The 22,029-nt window shown below is 40.0% G+C and overlaps 1 protein-coding gene and 1 pseudogene across 8 annotated transcripts in view; one reads left to right on the top strand and one right to left on the bottom strand.

Annotated features, from left to right (window-relative positions):
• Window positions 1–22,029, top strand: part of KIF13A (kinesin family member 13A) — a 233,525-nt gene that overhangs the window by 17,573 nt on the left and 193,923 nt on the right. The window lies entirely within an intron of this gene.
• LOC134761653 (small ribosomal subunit protein eS12-like) lies at window positions 16,778–17,214 on the bottom strand (annotated as a pseudogene).

Raw genomic sequence — 22,029 nt, 5'->3', positions numbered from 1 at the left:
GCTCTTTGGAGACAAACTGCTCAGGTGAATGGATATAAGGCTTTTAAGTGGTTATAACGTATGTCTGTTCAGTACTCCTATCTGAGCCTATCACTAACATCCCTAGAAAGAATTCACTAAGAGGATTAGGGAAAAGGAGGTGCATGTCATTAACAATCATGGCCAGGCCTATCCAGGATGCAGATATTTAAGTCAAATATTGCATTAAGATTAATAAAGAAGGGGGTTAGGGGAGAAAAGAAAAGGAAAGAGAAAAGAAAACTACCTGGTAATTGAAGCAGGCAAATTGCTGGAAGCATGTAACCGATCTGAAATCTATTTACTTTCACACTGCCATTGGATCTCCTCTCTCAGCATCCTGATATATATATAATTTTTGTATTTTTAGTAGAGACAGGGTTTCACCATGTTGACCAGGCTGGTCTCAAACTCCTGGCCTCAAGTGATCCACCGCCTTGGCCTCCCAAAATGTTGGGATTATAGGCATGAGTCACCATGCCCAGCCTACTTTTATGTATTTCTATACACAAAAACTTAAATTGAATAAATGGATCAAAAACTGTTCTAAGAAAGCATGCATAAATCCCTTATTTAAGAAAACCGGCCGGGCGCGATAGCTCACGCCTGTAATCCCAGCACTTTGGGAGGCTAAGGCGGGCAGATCACGAGGTCAGGAGATCAAGACCATCCTGGCTAACATGGTGAAACCCTGTCTCTACTAAAAATACAAAAAATTAGCCGGGCGTGGTGGCGGGCGCCTGTAGTCCCAGCTACTTGAGGGGCTGAGGCAGGAGAATGGCGTGAACCCGGGAGGCAGAGCTTGCAGTGAGCCAAGATCACACCACTGCACTCCGGCCTGGGTGAAAGAGCGAGACTCCGTCTCAAAAAAAAAAAAAAAAGAAAACACAAGTAAATACACAGGCATTTAGGTTTGTATGGTATATTTTAAAACTTTTTAAAAGAAAATAATAAATTCAAAGGAAACTAGAATGTTTCTGTTAAATATCCTAAATATATTTTCCAAATTTTAGTGGGTCAGTAAATGAATGCCAAAAACCAAAAGATTTCCAAAGTAAACAGTTCTGGGGTAAAATATATTCATGTAAGGGATGCCAGAGAACCAGATATGCAGGTAAAAATATTTCTCTATTCTGAATTTTAACAGAGAGGCCCTCAAGTTCATCCTCTCCAGGATGGTAAACCCTGGAACAAGAGTCCCCAGCGTAAGTATGGGGATAATAAAGTCAGTTGCCTCAGGAAGAAAAATAAAAGTATAGAAACCTAGTATTATTGAACACAGTGTGTCACTAGCTTCAGCCAGTCATTTCCTCAGAAATCATTTACAACTAAGTAGTATTGGCAGTCTATGAATCCCCTATGCTAACTAAAGCCTAGTAACTTTATATCCAATTAATATAAATATAATTAAGTAGTACAACAAACATTTAGTGAGTATATACTATGTCTAAGATGCCAAAGGGCCAGCCCCCAATAACTAGAGTACAAAGCAGAAGATATCACGATTGGAGGTAGAGCCTCCAGCCATGTGGTCAAAACCTATTGCTCTGAATAAAGACAGTGACCAGTTCAGTGTCCGTGAAGAATCTGTACAAATGGCTTATCATACCCTCTAGACTGCAAACTCCTTGAGAGCAGAGCCCCTTGTCTTATTTGTCTTTTGTTTCTTCCCTCTTCCTTTCTCGAAGCAGCTGGCACATGCCTTGTATGTAGTAAGTGCCTTGTAGATGTTTTATAGTTGAATATAATGAAAGATATGGATACAGACTTTTATTATAAGAGCTGTGCCTAGGTAGATGAGTCTGTGGGTAGAGAGTCCTCAGGTTGTGTCTGTCACATCACTGGTGGTTCTAGTGCTTCTAGTCTGGGCCCTCTGAGACCTCTAATTCCTGCATTAAATTGTTACATAATGATAGCCTTTGTGCTGTCATGTGGCTTTTGGGGGTAATGGCAGTACAAATGTAGCTCTGGACCCTTACAACTTTGGCTGCCACTGCCTTTGGCTGACAGGCAGAGGCTGTAGCTGCTTAAGACTACATGAGATAAGTAATGGTTGATCCAGCCAGGAGGTCACCAGTCTTTGACAAAGTTCACATTTTTAATGTTCACTGCACAACCTATAGAGCAGCATTAGCTGCAGATTCTATGCAGGTAACTAGTGGAAGAGAATTCTATCCTAGGGAAAGTTGTGAGGTCAGGCTGTTTCATTTCCTGTACTGCCAAAGCTATACACCCAGAGGTGGTGTGTGGTCCCAGACTGGATGAGTGGAGCCTACACCAACCTGATGTAGTTGGCATTTTTGTGAGTCAGCATGAGAAGCTGTTCCTCCTGTTGTCATAGGGAGAGAGGACTGGAGTGAAAGAATTGAGAGAAAGGAGAGATACTGGTAGATTGCCAGTGCATCTTCCTCCAGCTCCACCTGGAGTCCATTGCCTGTGAATCTGGGACAGCCCTGTGAGTGGCAGGGCTGCTGGCCAGCTTACTCTTCTTTCTCCCGGTGAGTAAACGGGGATCTCTGGGTTCTTCTCGTTCTCTGGTTCCTAATTGGCCATTGGGTTGATGCTGCATCTTCTGCTTACCCTTGTGGCAGTTTTCAACATTTTTTTGTTCCCCACTGCAGCGCACACGTCAAATAATATGTCTAAGTTTGTCAGTTCCCCAGGGGTTCTCAGCATTGTGGGCAATTCTCAGCATGCCGTCCAAGAATGTACATCGGAATGGAAGTCATGTGAAAATGGCAGTCTACAGGGGATAACTTTGAACCTGTTTTTATTTATATTTTTAAATAAGCCATTTGCAGGCTTTATTAAGCATTTATTAAGACCTTCACAGACTTTATTAAGTAAGCTTTTATAGACTTATTTAATGAGCACCTTATTAACAAGTTACTTGTGATGCATCTCACAGTGATTGTCAAACATCAGCGGGTCCTAGTCCCATGGTTGAGCCTTCTTGGTTCAGAAATCAGAGCAGGAAGGCAGATGGCTCAGTGGCTGGGCAGTTGGGAGCAGGAGGAAACCTAACACTGCAGGTCTTTCCTTTGGGGAGTAAAAGATGGGGAGCAGCTTATATAAAGTTGTTGCTGATAGCAGACTGTGTATGGGGGCAACTCATGACTGTGGAGATGGATAACCAGGCATCTCTGCTCCTGACACCAGTCTTCCAGAAAGACTTCAGATAGTTTTCTCTGCCTTAGAGAAGTTTAGTTTTCCATCCTTGAGTGATTGAGCATAAGATGAGTTCTCTCTTTCTTTGTTCGTAAGAACTTTGTTTTTAATATAACTTTTTTCTAATTATAAATGTGATGCCCATTCACTGTTGAACACTTTGAAAATATAAGATATTAGAGGTAAAATACAGTTTACTCATTCTTTTAACATTGTGGTGCATTTTCCTTTTTCTGTGCTTGGTAGTTTATACCACTGAGTGAATAGCTACTGAGTTTTTAAGATTATGAAAACACAGCAATTGCATATTGCCTTGAGGCGGTAGCACTATCTAAAAATTTACAGCACTAGGCTCAGCTGAATGTTTAGTCCAAGACAAAGTTCTGTCTTGTTGAAATTTTCTGTTTTGCTTTATCTTTAACATTTTCCTTCACCAAAGTTTTTATCTCCTCGGATTACTTTTCCCCTGAGAAAGTGCATAATACCAAAAGGGAATAGAGTGTCTACTAAATCAAGTTAGGTACTGCTGGAATATTTGGAATTTTCTTTCCCTAATTAAGGAAGCAGCATTAGGAGCATTAACTCTGGAGTCCAGGTTCCCTCAGCCTGCACCTGCACTTCCTAGCTGAGTGATTTTGGGCATGCTGCTTAACCTCACTGTGCTTTAATTTCCAACTTGATGTAAAATAAATAATGCACTTTGAGTACTTACAGCAAATACTCAAAAAATGTTAGATATTTTTCTTAGTGTGTGTTATTATTGTTCATGCAATAATAAGAATCATAAGACAGAAGGATGAAGCTGAAGTAGTGAGACACATAATGATGTTAACAATAAAAACACTTTTTGATACATTTCTCAAAACTATCTGATGGGAAGGATGTGGTCAAGTGAATCCATACCGATCCATGTTGAAACCATCAAGCACTGTGTTGTGTTGGGATTAGATCTAGGAGACACTCTATATTTATTCACCCCTCCTTTCTTGTTAATGCTCAGATTGTCATACTTGACCAGTAAAAGTCTTCTAAATTGTGGGGTTTTTTGTTTTTTTTTTTTCCAGAACTTTTGAAAGAATCCTGCTCACTGTCAAAAAAAAAAAAAAAAAAAAAAATCCAGAATCTTGAATACTTACTGTTTCAAGATATTAAGTCCCTTTAGGGGAAAAGGACATTAGAGACAAATTCTAATGGGTATACTAGGGTATTCTCGTGGGTACTAAGGTTGCTATGTTAGGCCACTTTAGAGATGGAAATAAAAATAAAATAAAAAATAGCACACATAAAAAATAACACATACATACACACACACATAATTTTTATGAGTTGACTTTGACAATTTTCATTTTAGCCTTACTTTTGGTTTGTTTTGAGACAGAATCTCACTCTGTCACCCAGGCTGGAGTGCAGTGACACAATCTTTGGTCACTGCAACCTTTGCCTCCCGGGTGCAAGCAATTCTCATGCCTCAACCTCCTCCGTAGCTGGAATTATAGGTACACGCTATCACATCCAGCTAATTTTTGTATTTTTAGTAGAGATGGGGTTTTGCCATATTGGCCAGGCTGGTCTCAAACTTCTGACCTCAAGTGAACTCCTGGCCTCAAGTGATCCGCCTGCCTCAGCCTCCCAAAGTGCTGGGATTACAGGCATGAACCACCACGCCCGGCCCCATTTTAGCCTTACTTTTATCCAACCACCTACCTATTTGAGAATTAAATAAAGATTGTACGTCTTTTTAATTTTACAAGCAAATAATTTGATGAGTTTGTGGTTATTCCTTAATCTAAAATTATGACTAAAGACAATGTGTTATCTATCACCAAAAAGATAAACATAAAATAACAAGGTCAAGATCAACCCTGTTAATAAAGCTACTGGATAAGTAATGAGATTTAACATCACACATATCTTTATTGCTATGCTCTGAAAACATCTCACTAATGAAGCACAGTCAAATTGCTTTGTTTTGAGTCACTTGTAATAATTTATTTTCCTTCCTGCTGCTAAAAAGAGAATGGAACTTTTGACTCAGTAAAAGCTATGTGAAATTTTGTAAGGATTAGAGAACCATTTCTGTATGTGAACTCTGAGTTTCTGTCAATAATTATTGAAATACTGGTTATTAAAATGGTCTATAGGAGATTTGAACCATATACAACAAAAGCCTTATTCATCTCTACCTATGATATTTCATATTTGAATACTATTCTTAGTAAAGTTTTAGATGGTTTGTATGGCTAGTCTTGGTGGAAACGACACTTATTTATCACCTAAGTAAATTTGCAGACAGAACATAGCTAAAGATTAAATATGATTAGGATATCTAAACATGATACTAAGAACAATTAGAGAAAATTAATCCAGACTTCTTGGAAAGCTTGTAACCTTTTCATTTGGGACACATGTGTTTCCTTTGATTTTTAAATCCTGGCCGGGCACAGTGGCTCATGCCTTAATCTCAGCACTTTGGGAGGCCAAGGTGGGCAGATCACTTGAGGCCAGGAGTTTGAGACTAGCCTGGCCAACATGGTGAAACCCCATCTCTATAAAAATGCTTTAAAAAAAAAAATCAGCTGGGTGTGGTGGCAGGCGCCTGTAATTCAGCTACTCGGGATGCTGAGGCAGGAGAATCGCTTGAACCCGGGAGGCGGAGGTTGCATTGAGCCAAGATCACACCACTACACTCCAGCCTGGCAACAGAGCGAGACTCAGTCTCAAAAAAACAAAACAAAACAAAAAAACCCACAAAACTTTCAGAATTCTAAAAACATTGACCTGGGTTATATGGGAGAAAATCCAAACAACTGTGAAGCTCTACTGACCTAAGCCCATGAAAAATTTGCCAGACTAGTATCATTTTTGTCCAATTTTATATGTTATTTCAAAAAAAAAAAAACCCTTTAAACTTCTTTCTCTTCGAGAAAGCAGCATTGGTGCATGCTCATTTTGATAGGATTCCACCTACACTTTCTTCCTCACCGACATTTTCTACTGTTTTTATAAAGTAGATAACACTGACTTTTCTACTGATTTTTATAAATTTGATTTACTTATATTTTATCCAATGATTGGGTTTAGTGCTTATTTTAATTTTTGCTTTTTAAATATATATATATTTGAAGGCAATAGAGAATAAAGTACAGTTACTTGATATCAACCTTTGAGAACCACAGACAAGATTTATTACAACATCCTTTTAGGCCAGTGAATGATCACAGCTTCTAAAAAGTAGAAACTTGGGCTTTTCTGATTATCATTTGTATTTTTCAAGGGTGTTTGTTTTATAAGAATTAGGGCAATGGCTACGATATGAGCTGCTGTAAGAGAAGGAAGAGAGTTGATGGAGCTGATTCACTCTAAACTGAATAATTAGTTCTTGGCTAATATACTTTAAAATTAACCTTATTGAGAGGTGTGGGTGTGTGTAGGTGTGGGTGTTCAGAGACAGGGTCTCACTCTGTCACCCAGGCTGGAGTGCAGTGGCATCATCATAGCTCACTGTAACCACGAACCTCCTGGAATCAAGCTATCCTCCTGCCCGAGACTTCCAAAGTGCTGGGATTACAAGCATGACCCATTGTGCCTAGCTGAGGTGTAAATTTATCTACAATAAAATGCACCCATTTTAAGGGTACACTTTCTTGAGTTTTTACAATTGCATATGCCTCATTAGCCACTGTCACCATTAAGATGTAGAACGTATTGGCCAGGCATGGTGGCTCACGCCCGTAATCCCAACACTTTGGGAGGCTGAGGCGGGCGGATCACAAAGTCAGGAGTTTGAAACCAGCTTGGCCAACATGGTGAAACCCCGTCTCTACTAAAAATGCAAAAATTAGCAGGGCGTGGTGGTGCGTGCCTGTAATCCCAGCTACTTGGGAGCCTGAGGCAGGGGAATTGTTGGAACCCAGGAGGCGGAGGTTGCAGTAAGCTGAGATCAGGCACAGCACTCCATCCTGGGCGACAGAGCAAGACTGTCTCAAAAAAAGAAAGATAGAGAACAAATCTATCCTACAAATCTCTTGGGGCCCTTTTGTGGTCCCAAGTAATATATTTATATGTGGTCCCGGTAATGTAATATATGTGGTCCCAGTAGTATATTTCTTCATATTGTAAGACCTTATCTAGCCATGTTACTTCACATGACACTTTTTTTTTTTTTTGAGATGGAGTTTTGCTCTTGTTGCCCAGGCTAGAGTGCAATGGCACGATCTTGGTTCACTGCAGCCTCTCCCTCCCAGGTTCAAGCGATTCTCCTGCCTCAGCCTCCCAAGTAGCTGGGACTACAAGCGCCCGCCACCACGCCCAGCTAATTTTTGTATTTTTAGTAGAGACGGAGCTTCGCCATGTTGGCCAGGCTGGTCTTGAACTCCCCACCTCAGGTGATCCGCCCACCTCGGCCTCCCAAAGTGCTGGGATTACAGGCATGAGCCACTGCACCCAACCTTTCACATGACACTCTTACTCCCTCACCTCACTTCCATTGGTCACAACATTTAACGGGAAGCAAAATTATTTGATGACTAGACCTGCTGGTTATGTAATTATAATCATATAGGATAAACAATTATCTTTATGCACTTTGAGTTTACAGTGTAGTGGGAGAGGGGACAGACAGATCTGCAGTCTAAAGGGCTGAATCAGATGCATCTGAGTAAGAAACTTTGGGGCTGGCTGATAACATCAGTTTGATTCTATTCATTGTATTGTCATTAATAAGCCAGAGCTAATTGGAGAAATAAAATTTGAGTCAAGCATGAGGAAGATTCCAATTAAATGGAAAGGTGTAGATTGGCTGTGTTACACCTCCAGTGTATGGAAGCTCAGAGGAAAGGGAGAGAGAGAGAGGGACCACAGGAATTTGTCTGGCCAGAGTAGATATAACAGAAGTACTCTGTGGTTGAGCTGCCTCCGGGTGCCTGTGGATGTTGTTCAGACTCAGCCTGACTTGCACGCAGCCCCCACACCAGCATCAGCTGTTCCTGAGGGCAGGGCCGGTACAGATGGTTGTGTCCTGCCCCACTCTCTTTCAAGTGGAGCCTCTCTGGCTGCTGCCTCTTCCTGGCTGTGCTCATCTCTGTGGTCCGTGTCCTCTGTTCCCTCCGTTGCTACTTGCCTGCACAAATTTTCTCCTCGCTCTGCTTTTTTAACAGTCTCCCTTATGACTTACTGCTTCTTCTCCTCAGCCTTTGCAGCAAAAGCTTGACCTTTTATGGACATTTCAAGCCTGTTCTTCAATTTACTACCATTTTTTTTTCTTTGTTTTTTGAGACGGAGTCTTTCTCTGTCATCTAGGCTGGAGTGCAGTGGCACAATCTCAGCTCACTGCAACCTCCACCTCCTGGGTTCAAGTAGTTCTCTTGCCTCAGCCTCCCGAGTAGCTGGGATTACAGGCACGCCCCACCATACCCATCTAATTTTTGTATTTTTAGTAGAGATGGGGTTTCACCATGTTGGCCAGGTTGGTCTCGAACTCCTGACCTCACGTGATCTGCGCACCTTGGCCTCCTGAAGTGCTGGGATTACAGGCGTGAACCACCACACCCAGCCTATTACCATATTTTCAGTGCACCTAAAATACCATCAATTATAAGACACATTGGTATGTAGGTGCCACACAAAAGAAAGAAAAACCATTGCCAGTTGAACTATTAAACCTTGATTGTCAAATGTGTCCCAATTCTGAAATTTTAAGATGTGGAAAATAGACAATGTTGCCAACCAAACACTAAGCACCCTAGAATACAGAGGAACACAGGGCTTAGGTGAGAATAAGAGAAGAATTTGAAACTAGAGGTAAGACGCCTAGTGTGCACTGTAGTCTATGTAGTTGCTGGAGGTGGACACCATATTTGGCTGGAGGATCCTAGAAGCCCAGGCAAACAGGAAAATAACTGTTACACAATTGTATATAAGAAGAAAATAAGCTAGTTGCTCAAAAAGAACATAGCTATTCTATTTACTAAGCCCTGGGTGAAGTATCTTTCTGTCCTTTTAGTGTTATTTAGAGAACAATATCTTCAATAACATCTCTACCATAAATACAGTCACTGGGCTGTTTTGTTTAATGTCAAATTTATGGTAGTCAGTTGGTAAAATATTAAAAGTGCAATTTGACTCTACACAGTCCAGCCTAATTCGGGGAGAATATAAAGGGCTTACAATATGCTTGGTGCTTGTTGGGCCAATTTTGGGGTGATTTCAGGTCCCTTTCATGCTGGGACATGATTTATTGCATATCTTAATAACTTATTTATTATCCCACATCAGTTGCTACCTTCCACCTTTGGAATCCCAGCTCCTTTCCAGGTCCCCTTACCAGCCCACACTAGTGAAGTCCACCTCCTTGCCAAGTCCAGATCTCATTAAGCTGCACATCCCAGTTTCCACTTCCGTATTTTCTCCAGTCTGAAATGCTCTTTTAGCCTCCTCTCTGCAAACTCACATTCATTGGTTCCTTTTGGATGTTTCAGCATACATCTTCCCTTAAGAATCTTTCTCTGACCCTTGGCTTAACATTAAGCCCCTGTAACATTATGTAGATAATTTTAACCATATTTTTATGTACTTGTTAATCTGCTGTTTAATACTTTTTTGAACTGAAAGATGCTACGCTTCTTGAAAGGAGGCTTAGTTTCTCCTACTGTGGATCTTGAAAGGGGTCTAGTGCAGTGTTCGGTACTCAATTCATGCTCAAAAACAATGAAAGAATGAATGATATGTTATACTGTGAATTCACTCCTTGATGATGAAGTCAGTAGGGGCTTCTTCCCAGCTAATTTCACTTTTACTTTGCTGTTTCTCCTGCACTGCTATATGATAGACACCACAATTCTTTACATTCCTTTATTCTGCTGGGACTATACCTCTGAGGAATGACATATAAAAATATTTCTCAAACATTTAAAACCCATGGTCCCTTTGGATCAACTTAAAGATCTCACCTCCTCCTGAGAGATGATGCTTTCAGTATATCCCCTGGGTAAAGGAAGGAGCTGCCTTGTACCCCCACCCCAACTATAACTGATATAAGAGGATCCCTCTTTGGGTAATAGTATTGAAGGTTATTACCCCAAAATGGTCACTGATTTGTTAGCCAGGCTGATCACATTCATAACTGCATAGTTAATACATAGAAAGAAATACCTATTTGTGGGGAGAGTTTGCTTAGCAAAAACAACTTGGTTTTAAAGTTTAGCACTGTTATTTTTAGTTATAATTCATTTGTTAAGTTTAGTCAACAAACATTGGTGCCCAGAGGCTGGTCCATTAGTGTTTCCAGTTAAAGCAAAATCCAAAATTATTTTTTATACTCGTTCTCTTTTTCCTACTCTCAAAGAATGTTTACTTTTTTTTAGTTACTAAAGAGTGATTTTCCCATTGACTCATAACCTTTTTTTATGATTTTACCTTGTTGGCAGATTTTTAACTCCTAAAATTTCTCCATGGGTTGAGGAATCACAAATGCCATTCAAAATGAATGCATGATAAACCTTTTTCTAGCCACCATTTGGGGAGGACATGTTAATTGGTGAGAACTGAGAGGTTTTTTGTTTGTTTCTTTGTTTGTTTTTTGAGGTGGAGTTTTGCTCTTGTTGCCCAGGCTTGAGTGGAATGGCGCGATCTCGGCTCACCACAACCTCCGCCTCCCAGGTTCAAGCGATTCTCCTGCCTCAGCTCCCAAGTAGCTGGGATTACAGGCATGCGCCACCACACCCGCCTAATTTTGTATTTTTAGGAAAGACGGGGTTTCTCCATGTTGGTCAGTCTGGTCTCGAACTCCTGACTTCAGGTGATCCGCCGTCCTTGGCCTCCCAAAGTGCTGGGATTACGGGCGTGAGCCACTGCGCCCAGCTGAACTGAGAGCTTTTAATTGAATAAGGAAAGCTACCATTAGATGTCCCTGACTTTCATGCTTATTTTGGGTTAATGTGGAGGTTTAAGAAATATAATTGAAAATAATCAATTCTGCCTCAAGAGGAGTACTCTCTACTTGTTGATACAGAAGGTGTTGAGATCATTTTATTTTAGAGTTGTTTACACTGACTGCCTGTTTCTATCCAGTTTATTTTTCTAAGAATACATTCTTTCCTCTGCTGCTTTCCAAGCCTTGACTCTTATGTGTTCCTACAGAGAAACATCTGGTGTTCCGAGAACTTTATTTTTGGTGGCAATGGAATATTTTATAAAACTCTTTTTTTGCACTGCATCTCCCAAACATAATGTAGTATAAGTAATAAAGAGTAATTTGCAAATGTATTTAAAATACATGGCTTTGTATGGGCATGACTATTTTTCATGCAGTCTCTATAACATAGATGAGGCTGTCTCTAGAAGCTCTTATGAAGCTTCAGGCATGATGTCAGTTTTGCTTGTCATTTTATACCTAGCACGGAGTAAACATTGAATGAATGATAAGATGTGTGTAGCTCCTTAAACAGTGACCTGTATATGACTTACAGTAATTTTTTTATTTAGAGATAAATGACACAGCCTGGGCAAGATAGTGAGACCCTATCTCTACAAAATATAAATTTTAAAAAAAATTAGCCTGGCATGGTGACTACTTGGGAGGCTACTTGGGAGCTACCTGGGAGGCTGAGGCAGGAGGATTGCTTGAGCCTGGGAGATAGAGGTGGCAGTGAGCTATGATTGCACTACTGCACTCTAGCCTGGGCACAGAGTGAGACCCTGTCTCAAAAAAAAAAAAAAGAAAAAAGAAAAAGACATACAAATTAGCATTGTCAACATGGTTTTATAATTGGATTTTTATGTATTGAATAAGATAAGTAGTAGATGAAAATCAGTTTTGCATTTGGATGAATACAACACCTTGACAATGGATTAGATGGAATAAATGGAATTAAAGTATAAGAATAAATCATATAATTGAAATATCACATTGTATATTCAAGGTGAAGATAAAATGGAATAAAACTGTCAAATTTGAAACATGAGGATAGTTGATAAAAGAAGTAAACTGCTGTTCAAATACATATTGTCTTTGCATGTCAAAATTCAAATAACAGCTGTACTACATCTATAGCGAATAGTTTTTACTATGTATAGCTTCTAAACGAATGTTATAAGCCACAGACTGTGTATTTGCCTATTTATAGATATTTTACTTAGCAATTTCAGTTACTCAGAAGTTTGATGTATCTAACTAGATGTAGTCAGATGTGTGCTGTCCAGAACACCATATGCAAATATAAGTATTCTTAAAAAGCAATTGGGAGGAACATTACTGCTGAGAGGAATGGACAGCCAGAGAATATTTTTTAGGGAAGAGTTTTTGCAAACCCCTTCAGTATCTTTTGAGGAATTTAGGTTGATTTGATGATCATCTAGAGATAGTAGATGAAATTAATGCCACCAAAGACAAATTGCAATTGATTAGAATGGCTGGTGAGTAAATCCCTCCTTGTGCCTGAAGTATAATTGTGAGTGGCAGCTTAGCAGCTTGTAGAGGCAGGTGTCTATTATATGAGAAGCTTTTTATTTCTATGTCAGGTTATCAGACTGAAGCTGCTTCAAAAGCAGGGTTTGGTGAGAGCTTTTAGAGACATTTCACCATTGAAAATGTTTTCTGTGTTTCCTAGAGGAAGGCTGGTCTAAACCTCAGGCTGTTCTTTTAAAGTGTTTTGAAAAAGTATGTGAAGTCATTGTCATGTTAAGCTTTATGATAATGTGAAGAGGAAAAACACCAAACAACTCTGTCTGGCCATGAGACACATCATGTCTTTAAATATTGTGATAAGCCTGTGTTTTGCAAAAAACTCAAATTGTGTTTTCCCTCTGCTCTCACACCACAACAATCAACACAGAAGACTTCTGTGGCCAAATGTCTGGGGGTTTTCCCCCACCAACAAGCAGTGAACACCAGCTGGGTGTCCTCTGATTCAGTTCTGACAGTGTCTACTCAGAGATAGTGTCAGATCCCACAGGTTGAGGGCTCAGTCCCACAAGACTGCCCCCCTGTTTTAAACATCAGTCACAAGTCTGGGCTTCTGGAACTTCTGACCTACCAGCTTCAAGTTGGGGTTTCCAGGACCCCTTCTTTGGGTTTGATTAATTTGCTGGAGAGGCTCACAGAACTCAGGGGAGCACTTACATTTACCAGTTGATTATGAAGGTTATCTTAGAGGATACATATAAACAGCCAGATGAAGAGATACATAGGGCGAGGTCTGCAAGGGTCCCTAGCACAGGAGCTTGTGTCCCTGTGGAGATGGGGTACACCACCCTCCCAGCATGTGAACGAGTTCTTTTTCACTGTCCTGTCTGCTGCCTCCATGTGCTCAGTGATCTAGAAGCTCTCCAAACCTTGTGCTTGAGGGTTTTTATGGAGGTCTTGTTATATAGACATGATTGAATATGGATGGTGTAAAAAAGTGGGGCCTGGTGCGATGGCTCACGCTTGTAATCCCTGCACTTTGGGAGGCCAAGGCGGGCAGATCACTTGAGGTCAGGAGTTAGAGACCAGCCTGGCCAACATGGTGAAACCCTGTCTCTACTAAAAACATAAGAAATTAGCCAGGCATGGTGGTGGGTACCTGCAATCCCAGCTACTTGGGAGGCTGAGGCAGGAGAATCGCTTGAACCTGGGAAGCAAGGTTGCAGTGAACCAAGATTGTACCACTGCACTCCAGCCTAGGCTACAGAGTGAGACTCCGTCTAAAAAAAAAAAATGTGATTGGACAGAAAGGTTGTGATCTCATACTAATAGACTGAGTGGGGAAACTCAGCAAGGCCTGTCTGTGTTAGTTCCTTCTTGGCCTCTCTATGCAGCATTTCTTCCTCCAGAGTATAGAGCAGGACCCTCTCTGGAATGAGGATTTTTTTTTGACCCACAGCCAGATTAGAGGACAGGAGAAGGTCAATGAGAGAGAATCTATTCCCTGAGGCCTCCTCCTGAGACCTAAAGCACCCCAACATTACAGCAAAAGACTACAGTCTTTTGCTATAACAAGCAACAAGGGGTGTGGGAGTTATGAGCCAGGAACCATGGACAAAAACCAATCTATGTCTATCACCATAATATCACAGCCTAACACCACCTTTGCTGCTTAGGCATAACTTGCCTTCCTACCTAGATAGTAAATCTCTTGCATATTGGGTTTGTTTCCATCTTGGTTGCTTTTGCAGTGCTAGGCACAAAGTACATGATGGACAAGACTGCTAATTAGGGAGGACCATGAACAGGTGGCACTTGGCTGCATGGTTGATGGTCTTTGAAAAAGTGTGCACATGCTGGATTTTTCTGGACCTTCTTTGTAATGGACCTATTGTTGAGTCTAATAACAGAGCAGTAGTTAAAGGCACAGACTCTGGAGCCAGATTGAAAGTAAATCCTAGCCTTTTCACTTACTACTGTGTGATCCTGGATGAGTTACCTGTCCTCTCCATGCCTCAACTTCCTCATTTGTAAATGAGGATGATAATACCTGCATCTTATGGATGTAAGGTTAAATGAGTTAACACTTGATGAGTCCTTAGAACGGAGCCTGGCACTGTGAACCTAAGTCCGTTGCTTTGCTTTGCTTTGCTGTTCACACTCAAAATGCTTGACTGTAGATTTAAAGCAATGTTAATAGACTTTTTAAAAATTGTGTTTATGATCTGGAAAATATGGCAGTCTTTTCAGGAAAACCTGTATACAAGAATAACAGTCACTATTAGTGGCATCATCTTTAAATATAAAAGGTAGTGGTTGATGGGATGAATAAATTTGCATGTATTTAGGCAAAAATGTAGATGTGTGAACACAAATTGGCATGAATTACCTGTAGAGGTTAATGCACAGAAACAAACTACACTGAATTGGTGCAACCTTATCCTGAGACTCTGAAAGGAGTCATAGAAAATAGGAAATTGCCATCTTATAGACTTAGCATACAGTTTCTTTGCTTTAGTAAACCATGACTTTGTTTTCAGTATTATCTTATCCAAACAACCAAATCATTAAGATTAGTTGCACTGCTGTTCTTAAATAAGACAAATTTAAACCCAGAAATGACTACTTTTTATATTACATCCAATATAGTGAATGCACATTGTCTTATGGGCACAAGAAAAGCACTTGTTCAAATATATTTGTGGAAATTATAGGGAAGATTTTACTTATTGTATAGGTAATTTGTTTGGTCAGATATCCAGATTGGTGTGAAGCGGGAAAGGTCTACATGAAACTTTGCCCTATCAGTTACTCAAGTGAGCACTTCACAAATGAAAGAAGGCAGAGTGGGTGTTGTATTGGTAGAATAGAGTTTGTTATTGTTATATTTAAATCAAAACAAGTAGAAACCCAGGTTCTTGGTTCTAGTCTTGGCTTCGCTACTAATAGAAGGATCTGGAGTAACTTTAACACCTGTGGAAACTAGTCTCCTTTTGTACATCAAGGAGATTAGACCGGATCAATTCTCACATTCAGTGATCCTGAATGTAAAGACATGTATAGTAATACTTGTAGGCCAGGTGCCATGGCTCACATCTGTAATCTCAGCAGTTTGGGAGGTGGAGGCAGGAGGATCGCTTGAGCCCATGAATTCAAGACCAACCTGGGCACCAGCATTTTTTGTAGAGAGATATTCCATCTCTACAAAAAAATTTTTTTAAAATGAGCCTGGTGTGGTGGCACACACCTGTAATGTCAGTGCTTTAGGAGGCCAAGGTGGAAGGGTTACTTGAGGCCAGGAGTTTGAGACCAGCTTGGACAACATAGCAAGACCCCATCTCTTAAAAAAATTTTTTTCTTAATTAGCCAGGTGTGATGCTATGTGCCTGTGGTCCCAGCTGCTCAGGAGGCTAAGGAGGGAGGATCCCTTGAGCCCATGAGTTTGAGGCTACAGTGAGCTATGGTCACAACACTGCACTCCAGCCTGGGCAAGAAGAGTGAGATCCTGTCTCTAACAACAATATAAACAATAACAAAAAATCCTTGTAAAAATGCATGTAATAGACAATTTAGTTTTGGTTTGTGAAAATGTCTTATAAAGGAAGATATAATATTGAAAAGAATGTAAAATCAGGTTATTAATATGAAAACTAAGAAAAATTTTTCCAGAGAAGCCTAATATTATATTTTAAATTATGCTGTGTATTATACTTAAAATGTAACACTGGGAGCTTATTTAGTCAGCTGTTATTTATTGAGCAGCTATTCTAAGGGATGAGGGGATTTGTGAAAACCTTCAATCACCTACTCCCTAAAAGGGGGAAGATGTGGTCCTTGAGCTATATGAGTTTAGATGTTGGAAAAATGCTGATCTGATTGTTTTTTGTTTTTTTTTTTTGAGATGGAGTCTAGCTCTGTCGCCCAGGCTGGAGTGCAGTGGCGCCATCTTGGCTCATTGCAAGCTCCGCCTTCTGGGTTCACGCCATTCTCCCGCCTCAGCCTCCCGAGTAGCTGGGACTACAGGTGCCCGCCACCACGCCCGGCTAATTTTTTTGGTATTTTTAGTGGGGACAGGGTTTTGCCGTGATAGCCAGGATGGTGTCCATCTCCTGACCTCGTGATCCGCCTGCCTCGGCCTCCCAAGTGCTGGGATTACAGGTGTGAGCCACCGCACCCAACCGATCTGATTGTTTTAAATCCATTTCCAAGAAAAAAACATTTTTTTGAGGAATGTGAGCAAAATTTTTTATTTGTTAATTTCTTGCATTTGAAGTACTCTTCAGTGACATCCTTGGCCTGAGATTCTCTGCTATAGTCCTACAGCACAACTGCACAATTGCAACCAGCCACTTTACGGGGTTTTTCCTTTTTCAGTTTTACAGAAGCCTACCTATTCCCCTAGTCTCCTGTTGTCATCAGCCTTAATTAGGTTGATTTGGTATTCAGCACAAAGGGCCTGCACCAACTTGATATACACAGGCTCATCGTAGTTGGGTGCAAACACACAAAGATGGGCTCGGTGCTTGTCTGAAGTTGCCAGCTTTGTGAATTCCACGTGCTAGGCCATCCTCATGTAAAGCAGTATTAACATCCATGACACCAGCAGCAGCAGTGCCTTCTTCGGCCATGCCGGTAGTTTACTGGTGATAGAGAATCTTCAACGCACCCAAGCCTCTGCCTCTGAACTTGATGGAGGTAGAGAAAGAACCCAAGGAATTTTTGTAATTTCTATTACATGACATCTGGGGCTTTAAAGATTTTTTTTTCCCCTGCTTTTCTTCCTGGTTAAGAGAGGAGAAATAATAAACAAAAAATCTCCTTTCTTCCCTTTTACTGTCTAAGAGTGATCATTTCTAAAAATTTGGAGTGTATTCTTTGAGAAAGAGAGAATATGGGTGTGTGTTCAGGTACCCGTGTATATGTATGTATGCATATGTTTTGCATAAGTAATATCATCTATATGAACTGTTCTCTAACCTTTTTTAACTTAACAGAATAATGCCTTCCTTTCCATGTTAATAGATGGGTGTCTACCTCGTTCTTTTTAATTGCTATATTATATTTTATTATATGGATGAATGATAATTTCTTTGCTTAATCCCCTATCGATGGACATTTAGACCGTTTCCAATTTTTCACTGTAAACAGTGCTCCAGAAAGCATCATTGATATATTCCTGTTATATCCCTCTTAACCAACTCTCCCCTCTGTTCCTCTCTCCTTCTCCTCTTCCCCTCTTCCTCTCTTCGCTTCACTTCGCTTCTTTTTTTTTTTTTTTTTTTTTTTTTTTTTTGAGACGGAGTCTCGCTCTATTGCCCAGGCTGGAGTGCGGTGGAGCTATCTCGGCTCACTGCAAGCTCCGCCTCCCGGGTTCACACCATTCTCCGGCCTCAGCCTCCTGAGTAGCTGGGGCTACAGGCACCCACCACCACGCCTAATTTTTTGTATTTTTAGTAGAGACAGGGTTTCACCGTGTTAGCCAGGATGGTCTCAATCTCCTGACCTGCCTGCCTCAGCCTCCCAAAGTGCTGGGATTACAGGCATGAGCCACCACGCCCGGCTTTTCTTTTCTTACAGAGGATCTCCCTGTCACCCAGACTGGAGTGCAGTGAGTGGTGTGGTCATAGCTTACTGTAGCTTCAAACTCCTGGGCTCAAGGGATCCTCTGACCTCAGCCTCCTGAGTAGCTAAGAGTACAGGTGCGAGCACACTACTAAGCCTTGCTAATTTTTAAATTTTTTGTAGAGGCAGAATCTTGCCATGTTGCCCAGCCTGGTCTCAAACTCCTGGCCTCAAGCGATCCCCCAACCCCAGCCACCCGCAGTGTTGAGTTTACAGGCATGAGCCACCACGCCTGGCCAATTATTTTCTTAATATAAATTATATTTTCTTTTTTTTTTTTTTGAGACGGAGTCTCGCTCTGTTACCCAGGCTGGAATGCAAGTGGCGTGATCTAGGCTCATGGCAAGCTCTGCCTCCCAGGTTCACGCCATCTTCCTGCCTCAGCCTCTCGAGTAGCTGGGACTATAGGAGCCTGCCACCACGCCTGGCTAATTTTTTTGTATTTTTAGTGGAGACGGGGTTTCACCATGTTAACCAGGATGGTCTCGATCTTCTGACCTCATGATCCGCCCGCCTTGACCTCCCAAAATGCTGAGATTACAGGTGTGAGCCACCGTGCCCGGCAAATTATGTTTTCTTAATATAAATTAGGAAAAGACTGTGAGCATTTAAATTGTAAATATAAATTGCCAAATTGCTTCTACAAAAATTGTAAATAAAGATATTTTTGGAAAGCTAAAAAAATTCTTTTAAGAAAAAAGATTTTTGTAATGAGGCACCAAATGTCCATCAACTGATGAATGGATAAAGAATATGTGCTATATTCATACAGTGGAATTCATAAAATGGAATAAAGTGGGGACATGCCATATATAACATGGATGAACTTTTTGTAAACATAACATTAAGTGAAATAAGCCAGTCATAAAGGACTACGTATTGTATGACTCCATTGATGTGAAATGTCCAGAGCAGACATATTCGTGGAGAGAGAAAGTAGATTGATGGTTGCCTAGGCTTGGGGGAATTGGGGGAAATGGAGAGTGACTGCTGATGGATATGGCATTTTTTGAGGGGGGTACTGAGAATGTTCTACAATTGTGGTGATAGCCACATAACTCTGTGAATATGCTAAAAATCACTGAATTGGACACTTTTAGTGGGTAAATTGTATGGTATATAAATTATATCTTAAAGCTGTTTTTTTTTTTAAATTGAGGCTAGTCACAGTGGCTCACATCTCTAATTCCAGCACTTTGGTAGGCCAAGGCAAGAGGATCACTTGAGCCCAGGATTTCAAGACCAGCCTTTGCAACATGGCAAAACCCCATCTCTACAAAAAATTTGTTTAAAATTAGCTGGACATGGTGGCGCATACCTGTGGTCCCAGCTACTCAGGAGACTGAGGCAGGAGGCTCCAGTGAGCTGTTTGAGCCACTGCATGCCAGCCTGGGTGACAGAGCCAGACCCTGTCTCCAAAAAAATAAAAAATTAAAGTGGCATGAGGTGAATTGCATCAGACCCCACATATGAATAAATGGATGGTTGGCAAAGTGTTATATAATAAGTACAATTCCTTAGGTGTCCTTAGGTGTACTACTAAAGTGGGTTTGTGATAGCCCATATATTTAGTCATTTATGTTCCATAGTGTTATATTCATTTGATAAGTTATTTTAAGAAATTTAAAATTAAGAAAGGTTTAAAAGTCCTTTAGTAATTAGAGATTTTTCTAGGTGGGTGGATACGGTTGTTTCTAAGTATCCCACACATTTAGTCATTTATGTTCAATAGTGTTGTATTCTTTTGAGAAATTATTTTAAGAAATTTAAAATTAAGAAAGATTTAAAAGTCCTTTAGTAATTAGAGATTTTTCTAGTTGGGTGGATAAGGGTTATTTCTCAGTATCTTTTGAGTATTTTTTGTCATATATTTCATTTTTTAGGCATGATTAAAAGTGTATTTGAGGTCTCTTAGACACATAAAGTTGAATTCCTCAGACTGAGAGATAGTTATGCTTTTTAATTTTGTTAAGATGCTCAGCTGTTGGATAAATAATGCTTTTGTTAAAATCCTATGGCGCATTCATCCAACAAATGGGGTATAAGAAAGGAATGTGTGTTTGTGTACATGTTCTTCTGTCTGTTGGTCCTAAAGAGTGTAAGACGGTAAATTTGACCAGTGAAATTCATAATTACAGAGTTTTATTTGGTAATCCATTAATAAATCATTTTCTGAAAGCACATGTCTGTGAGTCATTATATTTTTAATCTTCTTTTCCTCTAACCAAATATGTAAAGTTTGCGCTTAGATTTGTTTAAATCCCTTCTGGTTTGTTTGAACTGAATCAGCTTGTTCTCAGCTCTTCTTTTACTTATATATGAGGAAGCAGAGATTTGTAATTTTGTATTTATGGAGATCAACAGGAAAAATCAGATACACTCTGAGACTCTGCCAGATGTAATTTACATTTGAACAAGGATTTACAAAAGAATATGAATTAAGTTAAACAGTTAGAGCAGTATGCCACAGACTATATATCCTAGGAAAACTATTTGGGTCAGTAGTTTTTGTTTTCAACAGACCCTTGCGTTGTGAGTGCCCAGTAAATTGGTTGTAATTAATAATTGTCTCAGTACAGATCTTTGTTTAGGAATAAGGGAACTAGCTAAAATAAGTTTGTGACTGCATTTTGTAGGAAATGTTAGTTAATCAGTGTGTTTTATGAATGTAAAAATCATTATAATTATTACTTTTAAAACCACCAGTAGTGCATTTGTTATCTCTTAACTCTGTTTAGATGACCTCTTAGTTTGTCATTCTTTAGGCGTAAAAACTCGAGTCGGCACTTGTTTTTTTATTACTGTATATGCAGTATAATGACTGTGTAGTGCAGGACATTTAAACTGAAGGCAGTGAACCCCCTGACATTAAAAGTAAAACAGTGTGTGTATGCATATACAATTTCTAAGAGTGAGACTTCATGTCTTTGATCAAAATTTCAAAGGCTTCTGAAACTCTAGAAAATTAAGAACTGGTGATGGGTGTATTTTGTGATGGTGTTTAGAAGTATGTTTTTCTTTTCCTTTCCTGTCTCCTCCCCTTTACCCCTTAAGAGACCTGCACTAACAACTAAATACATTTAGAGACCCTGTATGCAGTTAAGGTCTCCAGACAGTCACAGTTGTTTATATTAAAGTGCTGAAATATATCAGCAGCTACTTATTATTTCTCTAATCACTCAGTAGCCAGAATTAAAATGTTGATGGTGTCTTTAATTCATAGCAGGAAGGGTTTGTGGTTACTGTAATAAATATTAAACAGAGCCTTCTCCAAAGCCATTGGTCGCATGCTTTGTCCCACTAGTAATTAACTTATCAATGAGCTATAGTACACTCTGGCGACTTTTTCCTAAAAGATTTATACTTATGACAAACCAGGGCACGATAAATTTTTCTATGAAAAGTGCCTTTTTGACCCAGAGGAGACTAATGCAAATTTGTAATGAGCTATGATGTATAGTGGTCGGTGAGTTTTAGTATCTCCTTTGTGATGGTGTACATTCCCCTCTCATCTGGTCTTATTTTTCTTTAGATCATGTTGTATATTGTACATTTGACATATGTATTCATATTGAATATAATGTCAGAAAGGCAAAAGGCTGTTTATTGTTAGTCGAAAAGTATTTATTAGAGTGTAGATTTTGCTTTCAAAGGGCTTATGCTCGCTTGCTATTGCATAACCTGTTTATACTATTAATATAAAAAAGGAAAAAAGATGTTTGGGCTAGGTGAGGTGGCTCATGCCTGTAATCTTAGCACTTTGAGGGGCCGAAACAGGTGGATCATTTGAGGTCAGGAGTTTGAGACGAGCCCAGCCCAGC

Source organism: Pongo abelii, chromosome 5 (assembly GCF_028885655.2).
Source record: "Pongo abelii isolate AG06213 chromosome 5, NHGRI_mPonAbe1-v2.0_pri, whole genome shotgun sequence".
NCBI lineage: Eukaryota > Metazoa > Chordata > Mammalia > Primates > Hominidae > Pongo > Pongo abelii.
Note: the sequence above shows the minus strand (reverse complement) of the source record. Positions and strands in the feature narration are given on the sequence as shown.